Source organism: Apus apus, chromosome Z, assembly GCF_020740795.1.
Source record: "Apus apus isolate bApuApu2 chromosome Z, bApuApu2.pri.cur, whole genome shotgun sequence".
Classification (NCBI taxonomy): domain Eukaryota; kingdom Metazoa; phylum Chordata; class Aves; order Apodiformes; family Apodidae; genus Apus; species Apus apus.
Genome location: NC_067312.1, coordinates 27,196,295 through 27,206,475, shown reverse-complemented (window position 1 = coordinate 27,206,475; position 10,181 = coordinate 27,196,295). Strand labels below are relative to the sequence as shown.

The 10,181-nt window shown below is 41.0% G+C and overlaps 1 long non-coding RNA gene across 1 annotated transcript; it reads right to left on the bottom strand.

Moving 5' to 3' along the window:
* Window positions 1–817: 817 nt before the first annotated feature.
* Window positions 818–6,822, bottom strand: LOC127395527 (uncharacterized). Its single transcript, XR_007891819.1, has 2 exons — window positions 6,726–6,822; window positions 818–4,343 (listed from the first exon to the last, which is right to left on the bottom strand). It is a non-coding gene; the product is annotated as an uncharacterized LOC127395527 (long non-coding RNA).
* Between the last annotated feature and the right edge of the window lie 3,359 nt (window positions 6,823–10,181).

The following is a 10,181-nucleotide window of genomic DNA, read 5'->3' as shown; positions in this document are numbered from 1 at the left end:
TGGACCAGCACATACACAGCTCAGAGAACAGAATTTAGCTCAATGTATGTGAAAGTTGAAAAAGAGAGAAATTATTCACATTTCGTTCTGCAACTAGTCTTAGAAAAGGAAAGTCAGGTGTGAAACATGAGGCATTAATTGTATTTGTCAATTACTAAGAGAGAGAATAAGGTATCTTTTGCTAATAAAATGTTTTATCTGCATGTTTTATCTGTTTTATGTTGCTTCTGAACAGATCTGTATATACCTCTTTATTTCCAGACATAGAGAGGACAGAGAGGAATTGTCTTGCACTTTCTTCAAATGCAGCAATTTCCCAGGTGGAAGTTTACTATTGGGACTTACAGCTAACATATTGAAATGTATTAAGAAGGTTTAAGGCTTCCATTTATCTTCATTAAAACCAGTTTGAGTTTGAAAGCTGATTTGAGGATAATTTTTCATATTGGGAGTTAGAAGACAGAGGTTTCACCCCAGCTCTTCAGCTGACTTAGGCAGTGATTTCAGACAAATCCCAGCAGTTTGGGATATGAAAAGTGAAGGTAATATCATACATCTCTCTCCAAAGTAGTCTGACTTATCTTCAGAAGGAATAAGATAACATTGTAAGTGGATTGAGTTAAATTATTTTGTTTAACAAATCAGAATCTGAGCAGATGGACCTATATATACACCTAGTCTGTGCTGCAAGTTTTATCAGCTGGGAGGCAGCATGCGGGTCTTGCAAAAGCATGGAGTATTTTGTAAAAAGCAAACAAACAAACAAAATAAAAAAACCCTACTATTTACAATAAAGTACATAATTTTCAAAAGCATATGTAAGTACAAAATGCAAACTTTAATGTCAGCCACGGCTTGGGAAATCACATCTTTCCTGCACTTTAGACAAAAAAATTATATCCTTACAGTCTTGTGCAGATAAGCAGAACAATGCAGTGTTACCCTGCTGAATGAAGGTGAAGAGAAGGAGTGATGTCCTCTGTGACTTCACCTTTGCCCCTTCACGCTTTGCTCCAAGTAACACTGTGTCCCCGAGGCCACCCAGAGCACCCAGGGTTGGGTGGGAAAGGAGCCAGGGGAAAAACACAGACCTGACCCCTTCACGTTGCAGCCAGTCTGCGGGTGAAAGTAGCAGGATTAATGTTGTTGAAAACAACAGCAGAGAGCACCAGTGCCCATGGCAGCCTTCCTCATGTCAGACTGAAGACCAGGGCACTACAAAGCCATCCCTGCCACCTGCAGTGATGAGCTGCCAGGGGTGGTGATGTGGATGCAGGGGAGAGTGCAGAGGGAAAGTGCACCTGAGTGGGAAGCTGCCAGTGTTTCCAGCCCCCAGCACTGCAGCTCTGTTTGGTCTCTGGCAAAATGGATTGAAAGTGCAGTTCTTTTTTTTGGCTTACAAATAGTCCGTGGACAGATGCAGTGGGAACAGGCACCCAGCAGAGATCATAAATAAGCACTTTGTCCCAAAACTCCAGATTTTTTATCTTTTTTTTGATAGAGTGCCACAGGATATTGAATTTTCTTCAGCTGCTCTTCCTGGGAGCAGGATAGTGCCTGACATGAGCCCTGCACAATCCTGCCATCATTTGTGTGTTGCAGATGTCACTCCAGTTACAGATTTCAGTGTTCCAACACCTCTGTTGGTGCTCAGTCAGTAACATACTTGTTACGTCCTATGGGAGCCCCGTCTATGGTGTCGCAGAAACTTTCTGTCTCCTTTTTCTCTCCTCTCTGCTGTGTAGGAATTAGGCGCTTTTCTTTCTGCATTTGCACTGAAAGTAACGTTACAGTGCAATGCCATCAACCAAAACATCTTACTATAAAAACATGAATGTGTAAGTAAATTCACATACTCCAAGTTAAGCAAAAAATCTTGCAGAATTAGGACAGATTCTGCAAGACAACACTAGAAAAATTCAGCCCAATATTTTTTTATTGATTCACCCTTTAAGCAAAACTCAGTTTTGATTTCAACTATTTTTTAGCAATGCTGTGAAAGAAGCCAAAACACCTTCTCAGGGATTATGCCAAGCAGTAGTTTTGAACAGGTTTGGGGCAGTATTCAATGAACTGTAACTAATCATTTTCATCTTATCGCCTACAGAGTCATTGCATTGGAATGATGTTTGGCTAATTTTCCAAAGGACACATTTACTACAGATTGTTCTACATAGCTGTCAGGAGCAACAGTGAGCCAAAACATACTCTGTCAAGGGAAGTGTTTGGTTGATGAAATTATAAATAAGTCATCAACCAAAAGCCTGTTAAAATGAATCATCATTAAATGTTTCACTAAATACAGTGTTTAATCTCAGAATCCAAAATAGGAACTGCAAGACCATCTTTCCCTACCTCATTCACAGATCTCCTCTTTGAACACATCATGAGAATATTAAGTTAGTTAATTTAAGCTATATGTGCATGCGAGCACATGCAGAGAAGCAAAGACTGTGATATGTTTTACATAAAGCAGGCCATTGTGCACTGATTATAATGTGTAAAGAGGAAATATGTTTATACCACAATCTATTCTAAACTCAAATAGGCAGCAGTTCTCTGTGTTTATAAATATAAATGCAAAACCTATGTTAAAATAATGTTAAGGATCTGGATTCTAACCACAAAAGCTAGAAAATTCAGAGCAAACCTTGAAAACTTGAGCCTGATTCTGATTTCATGCTCTTGCCATATAACTCCAGCATCTTCAGCAATGTTTTTTACTGGAGATAATACAGTCTTTTGTCTGAGGTTCTCTAGGTATGGCAGAGCTTGTGTAAAGTATTATCATATTTGGGTCTAAAGGCTAGATACGAGAAAAGGATGTAGGCAGCTGTGACAGCATCCCCCAGGGCTTCTCTTAATCTAATGAAGTGTGTATATGCATATGTGGGTATGTGCAGGAGGGAAAGGATGGAAATGTGCAGTCTTGGCAAGCATGTCCTCAAAACTCTCTTTTGTCCTCCAGGACACATGTAGACTTCATAGAAAGCTTGGAGCAAAATGAATATTATCCATCTTTGAAAGATGCTTATACAGTTAATATTTCTCATTATGCACAATATTGTATTACTAAGTCTTAAGGAAACTACAACAAAGGAGCACAGTCAGGGATGTCCCCATTGAAATATACAACTGAAATACTAATCAAGATACTTCAGTGAGGAAGGGAGAGGAAACTACCTAACTCTAGGCAGAGCTGTGTGGAGTTCTAGTGTACAGTCATGACAAGAAAAGAAATTCCAATAAAAGGTAAGAGCAAGGCTGGGTCATTCTGCCTAGACCAGGAAGGGACATGGCAATGAAGAATGGTTGGTCTGGTAGCCACCTCTAACAAGAGGAGCGCATGTTGATGTTGGTCTACCAGCAGAAGTAAACTAGGCAACCACTTGGTCCTGCTGAGGCTTCAGAGCAGCTGACAAGGATCTCCGTTGTTATAAAGCATTTCATGTTTTATCATTCTGGAGCTTTATTCTTCAAAATTCCAGTTGTACATCCTTTATTAAAACTGAGTTTTAATATCTATTTTTCCCCAGCAACATGTCTGGTACTCTGCTGAATATAGCAACACTTTTCTCGAGGGATAATCTATTAATATCTTCTAGACAATGCCTTGCAGAGTTAATAGGTATTTGTAGAGGAATCCAGTGTTTATCTAGAAGGGTCAGGCAGGTGGTTAAAATAAGTCACAAGTTACAGTGGGATTTCTCTTTCAGTGAAATGCCCACCCAAAAACCAGGCATCAAACAATGGAGACTGCAGTGAGCTGCCTGAAAAGCCTTGAAAGGGTAGTTTATGTAGAATTTAAGCACTAAAGGGAAAGTAAGCTAACCACAAAGGCAAAATCCAGCTGCTTTGCTCTTGGGGAGCTATAGATGCCTAAGTATGCAGCAGCCAGGTAGCACAGTTCCCATAAGCTATTCTCTCATGGTGACTAGGGACCTCCAACATGACTGGCCTGAATCTACCTAAAAGAAAGAGTTGAAAACCTCATTTCCTATGGCAGCTGATGTTTGGTGAATCTCCTGAGAAAGAATCATCCACTCATCCAATGCTTTGCTACCAACTGCACCGAAGGGGCTCAGCCATTCCTTGTGTTGGAGCTTCCTTTGGACTGGGGGCAAATAGCTCAGCCAGAGAGGAGGGAGAGAGCATCCAGATCTGAGTCTTAATGCCAACAGCACTCCGCTGACAAGACTGACTCTCAGGTCAGGCAGAGAAAGGTCCTGGTGATATGATCCAACAAGCCTCCACTGACAAATCCAGAGAGCAGATCAGAGAGGCTTCAAAAATAGGCTGTCCATCCCTCTTCGTCCAAAAGAAAAGGCAGTTCAGTGCAGAGACTGTGTGAAAGAGAGCAAAAGGAGCACGGTGAAATAATAATGGATGCTATATATATATACCAAAACACAACCAGAAGAGTGGAATATACCTAGAGGAAATGTTTCCATAATGGGTATACTTTTACTTAGATGCATATCATTTTCAAAGGAATGGCAAGAGGGGATGGAGCTAATGCTTCTGTCAGAGTTAATGAAAACTATGTTTCTGATGTTTCTCCTACATTTTGTACTATCCATCAAATAATACTTAATGAGACACAACTTCAGCTGCAAATACACTGATCATCTTCCATGAATAGGATTTGCACACTTTATGCAATCAAGTACCACTGCTTTACTAGCCAGTCCTAAAATTTATTACTGTAGAAAACCTGATAAAATGAACGTGTTATTTGCTATTAATTCTCATTTTATTTAAAGCAGTACTTTCTCTCAGATTACCTTATTCATGAACTCAGTGTCCTTACTTAAGTAAAACAGTTAAATGCTTTAAAAAAATATATCTAAAAATCATCATACATGTAAGGGCTGTAGACCTAGTTGACATACTCTAGTGAAAGCTGGGTATCAACTCAACTAAAGCAACCTTCCTTGGGCTAAATTGACAGGAGGAGACTCAGGATCAGTCCATTGTTCCTACCCCAAGTACAGCAAAGAGAATGCCAGGAAACTTGTTCTTTATTAAAAAGCCATAACAAGACACACTGTACAAATAAATGTACCAGATGAGAGCATTACTATATAAGGCTGGGTATAGGAGCCAAAGGCAGAGATAGAAGCCCTGTCTCCAGCCAAATACACTAACACAGATCAACACAAAAGCAAAGGGAAGGTTTCAAGTAAATCATGTTTTCCTACATCAGCCAATTTTGCACAGTGATACAAGATGAACCTCATCAAGGCAGAAATCATCCCAAAGGAATAATATTCTTGTTTTCCTGTGAGGAGAGCATGTTTGCATATACTGTGACTGTTTTTAATGTGTCCTGGGAGATCTATACATAATTTCTATTGCATATAGATGGAGTTGTCTCCTTAAGCATGTACAGAAGTGTTGAATTTTTGTACAAAGGCCTCAGAATCTAAATCAAATAATTATTGATGTAGACTTACAAAAGATTTGTACATTACTTACATATTTATATTTCTCTTATCAGTTTTATGTGACAAAGATGAGATATAGATGGTTAGGCTGACAGAGCAGCAGATATTCTCAAGCCAGAGATGAGCAAGTCTGATAATCTGCTTGGAGACCCTGCAAATTTCCTGGCAATGCTCATCATCATGTGCTGAAAGGACGACACAAGACCACTGTCCACCAGTCAAGGAGATGGTTGCCTGATATGGTTGGTTATGGCTTTCAGGCTTAATTCAATTTGTCATTGTGTGGATAAATCTGAAATAACTCTATTAGGAATTGCTGTGTTACTGGGTCAGCCTAGATTTGCTTCTCTGAAAAGTGATCTGGGCTTCCACTGCAGGGGTCCTTGCTTGGTAGAACAGGCAAGGAGAGAACTCATTTATTTACTAATTTATATGAGTATATGAGGGGAAGGGAAGGGAAGGGAAGGGAAGGGAAGGGAAGGGAAGGGAAGGGAAGGGAAGGGAAGGGAAGGGAAGGGAAGGGAAGGGAAGGGAAGGGAAGGGAAGGGAAGGGAAGGGAAGGGAAGGGAGGAAGGGAAGGGAAGGGAAGGGAAGGGAAGGGAAGGGAAGGGAAGGGAAGGGAAGGGAAGGGAAGGGAAGGGAAGGGAAGGGAAGGGAAGGGAAGGGAAGGGAAGGGAAGGGAAGGGAAGGGAAGGGAAGGGAAGGGAAGGGAAGGGAAGGGAAGGGAAGGGAAGGGAAGGGAAGGGAAGGGAAGGGAAGGGAAGGGAAGGGAAGGGAAGGGAAGGGAAGGGAAGGGAAGGGAAGGGAAGGGAAGGGAAGGGAAGGGAAGGGAAGGGAAGGGAAGGGAAGGGAAGGGAAGGGAAGGGAAGGGAAGGGAGGAAGGGAGGAAGGGAGGAAGGGAGGAAGGGAGGAAGGGAGGAAGGGAGGAAGGGAGGAAGGGAGGAAGGGAGGAAGGAAGGAAGGAAGGAAGGGAGGAAGGAAGGAAGGAAGGAAGGAAGGAAGGAAGGAAGGAAGGAAGGAAGGAAGGAAGGAAGGAAGGAAGGAAGGAAGGAAGGAAGGAAGGAAGGAAGGAAGGAAGGAAGGAAGGAAGGAAGGAAGGAAGGAAGGAAGGAAGGAAGGAAGGAAGGAAGGAAGGAAGGAAGGAAGGAAGGAAGGAAGGAAGGAAGGAAGGAAGGAAGGAAGGAAGGAAGGAAGGAAGGAAGAATTTTTATATTTTTTCTCCTGTGTATCAAGGTGACTTTAAAAGTAGTGTCTTGCACAAGGAGGCAGACAGCATACCTTAGACTTTGCCCAGCATTTGCTCAGCTCTTTGGTCACCTCCAACGAAGTCTTGCAGAGGTATCTAAGATCTGAAAGCTCTGTTTGTTCTCTGTGCTCATCTGTACTTTGAACTTTGCTCAGGCTGATCATCAGCATGCCACTTGCAGGTCTAGCTGGATAGACTCTGTACAATGGGCAGCTGGTGTGCGACTGTGAAGTCTGTGCTCAGAAACACCCAAATTCTACTATATCAAGTGGCACAAAGTTTGGGAGGTAAATATTTCCCCCTTATTTAGTGAAATGGCACAAATTTTAAGCAGCTCTCAAGATACTGAGAAGTTTAAAGCAATTGTAGTTACAAGACAAGCTGCCAGATTTCATGGTTTGAATTATACTTTTTTACAGAAAGTGCTCATACCAAGCCATAGATTATTCATAATTCAGAAATCTCATTTTTATTTCTGAAAGCACATCCAAAGCTTGTGGAGGAAGTCCCTGTCCTCAGGCAACATGGTGCTCTCTTCTATTCCCATTTTCCACAGTGGTTTCACTCTTTTCTGTCTTTGATGTGGTCACCGACACCTTGAAAGTGAGTAAACCTAACTCAGCTCTTGAGACACAGTATATTTAATACCCCCAGCCACTATGCCAGTTACCTACAGCTGGAAGCTGGGGTCAGGGAGTAGGTGGTGAGGTGTGAGGGACATCCTGAATTACATCCCTGCACAGCCTAACTTCCAATTCTGAAACCAACAGCAGTGAGACAGAAAGCTTTATCACCAGACTCAAATAACATCCAAAAAATTGGGATTTATGCACATGTCAGAGACTGATTGCAGCTTGTCAGACACTCCAGGCTGTGATTTTAGAGCAATTTCTGCAATTACCAGTCTTTTTGTTTGTGTGGACCACCATGAGCAGACACATCCAGAAATCTCACCATTCCATTAAGGATTTGGCATAATATACACACTTACACATATATATACACATGTGAGCACACATACAGCAAAGAAAAAAAACCTGTAGTGCCTGTGATTTCCTACTTCATTGACTGGATTACTTCTTTTGAGACTGGTTAAACAGACACTGTGCTGGCTGGTTAGTGATTATCATTTTTCTGCAGTGTTAGGGTACTTGACATTTTCATTCCTCAGTGACTTCAGTTAAAAACAAATAGGCCTACCTGCAGTCCACATCTGACTGCCAGATGGTCTCTGTGCCTATGAAGCTCCCATCTCCAAGTGAATTCAAATGACCTCACACATACATCTTCAAACATTGCTATCTGACCACAAAAATGTATGGAAAACGCAACATCTGTACATGTCTGCATCTTAAATCCCTGTTGTTTTACAAAATATATTGCTTGTCACCCTGAAGTCTAAAGTCTCTTAATGATCTGCAGGGAGAGATGCAAATGGTAGCCTATGAGTTTAGAGGCTGGTTGTTGCATTAAACCATTTCATTTCAACCCAAGGTCAAAAGACATAAAACTGTTCATTTGAACCCACTGCAGCCAACAAATAGATCCCGTTAAATAGTCCAAATGGTCCCCAAAGCACAGCTGTGTGTGACTGCATGTCTCTATGTTGTGTGTTTTATTCATGCTGCTGATGCATCCGAGCAGTAAAAATAAACTTGAGACTTAAGGAAAACATTGCTGAAACTGTGAAGGCTGTTGTGTTGTTGGTTTTTTTTTTGCCTGCATAACAAAGCATTATTAAGAGTCACACAGACTGTAAGATCTAGCATTGTTTCAAGGGAATACCTTGTCATATCAACATCATCGTACATGTAAACCCAACAAGACAGTAAACACAGGCCCAGTTGAAGGGCTGGATGAAAAAACAGATGGGATATCACAAACATTTTCCAAACTACAACAGACTTCTAGGCCAATTAAACATGGTTAGCTTTGAATGGGAGAGGAAATAGTTTTCTTTGCTGTTAAATGTCAAAAAAAAAAAAAAAGATTCCTTGAGGCATAAAAGCCCGGTTCATTTTTGGAAACTTGCTAAAATTAATCAACCCTGCATGAACTTTTAACCAAACCAAACAACAAAAAAGTAGAAATATATAGGGGAATATCACTGAAAACATAAAATCAGGAAAAAAAAAGAAAAAAGAGAGACTTTGAGTTGTACAGTACTTAAATGAATGAGTTTTTTCTCAAGATTACTTAACTGATTAGCATGGAAAAACATTTGCCTGTTAATCATAGTTGAATATGAAGCTGACTAAAAAAAGTGTTGCTTTATTAATACTCTACTCTTTTAAGTTTAAATGCTATAATGGGAAACCAGGCTGAGATATTTTTTCACAGCAAAACCTCTCTGCAACATTTAAATTTAAAAACTTTTTTTTCCCATATGAAGTAAACTTAAATTTCGACACCTGAGAACTGTGATTTGCCTTCTGTGAAATTCATGAAGACGACTGGTTACCAAGGAGGAAATGCCAGTCTAAGTTATTTGTCCCTTCTGCTTTAGTGTGACTTAATTTTAAAAGGGAAGAAATCACATTTGAAAGCCCTCAGAATAGCAAGCCACCCCAAAGTTCAGGCATGCCAAGTTTCCTGCTCTGATGAGTGTTGAGCTCCTTCAAAAGCCTCCATCCCACAGCAAAGTCAATAGTGGCCATCAGGAAGTAAAGAAAACATTGGAGAAATTCAGTTAATCTATCCTAGTAGACGAGGTCATGACAGGACCACGTGCATAAATAGCAGAGGTATTATTTTCAGATGTAGATGTCCCAAGAAGCAATGGACGAGCTGGGGAAAGGCTTCCTTCCAAGTCTCCTGAATAAATGGCAGCTTTTGGCTAGAGAGAGTGTCAGCTGGGACATCATCCTTTTCTTGCAGGGTCAGCTCTAGGGAGAGTAAGCACACACCATCACACCAAAGACACCAAGAAAATCTCTTTCACTACTCCTGAGGAGCAGTAATGCAAAGGTATGGGAGAAAGGAAGGGGAGAAATCACTTTTTCTACTTGCATTTTCATTCTCATTTTGTCTGCAGAACAGACATGTATAAATACTCAGCCTGCAGTCTGAGGTGTGGCTTTTTAATACTGAACTCAGACAGGCTTCTTCAGCCTGCACACATTGAGAGCTGCCCAATTGCCATGCCCTTTAATTGCCTGACAGTGCAGGGATTAACCACCTACTCTCTAAATCAAACAAATGTAGTCAGTCCAATGCCCTGAAGGGTTTTTCAGTGATTCTCTGGCATCAGACATTGTAAAGCATTTGAGCTTAGGTTACCTTCATATGCTGGACTTGCAGCAGCAACCCACAACTAAAGCATTTCCGTCCCCTTGAAGCCACTATTGCAAACACTTTTTGCACCACTTGTCAGATGTGAAGCGAGGATGATATAATTGAGCCTGCTTTAAAAAAAATTCAAACTGACATAATATTGCTAGTAACTTGACAGCTTTATGTAAAGCCTTCCCCAGAAAACCCAAGCTGAT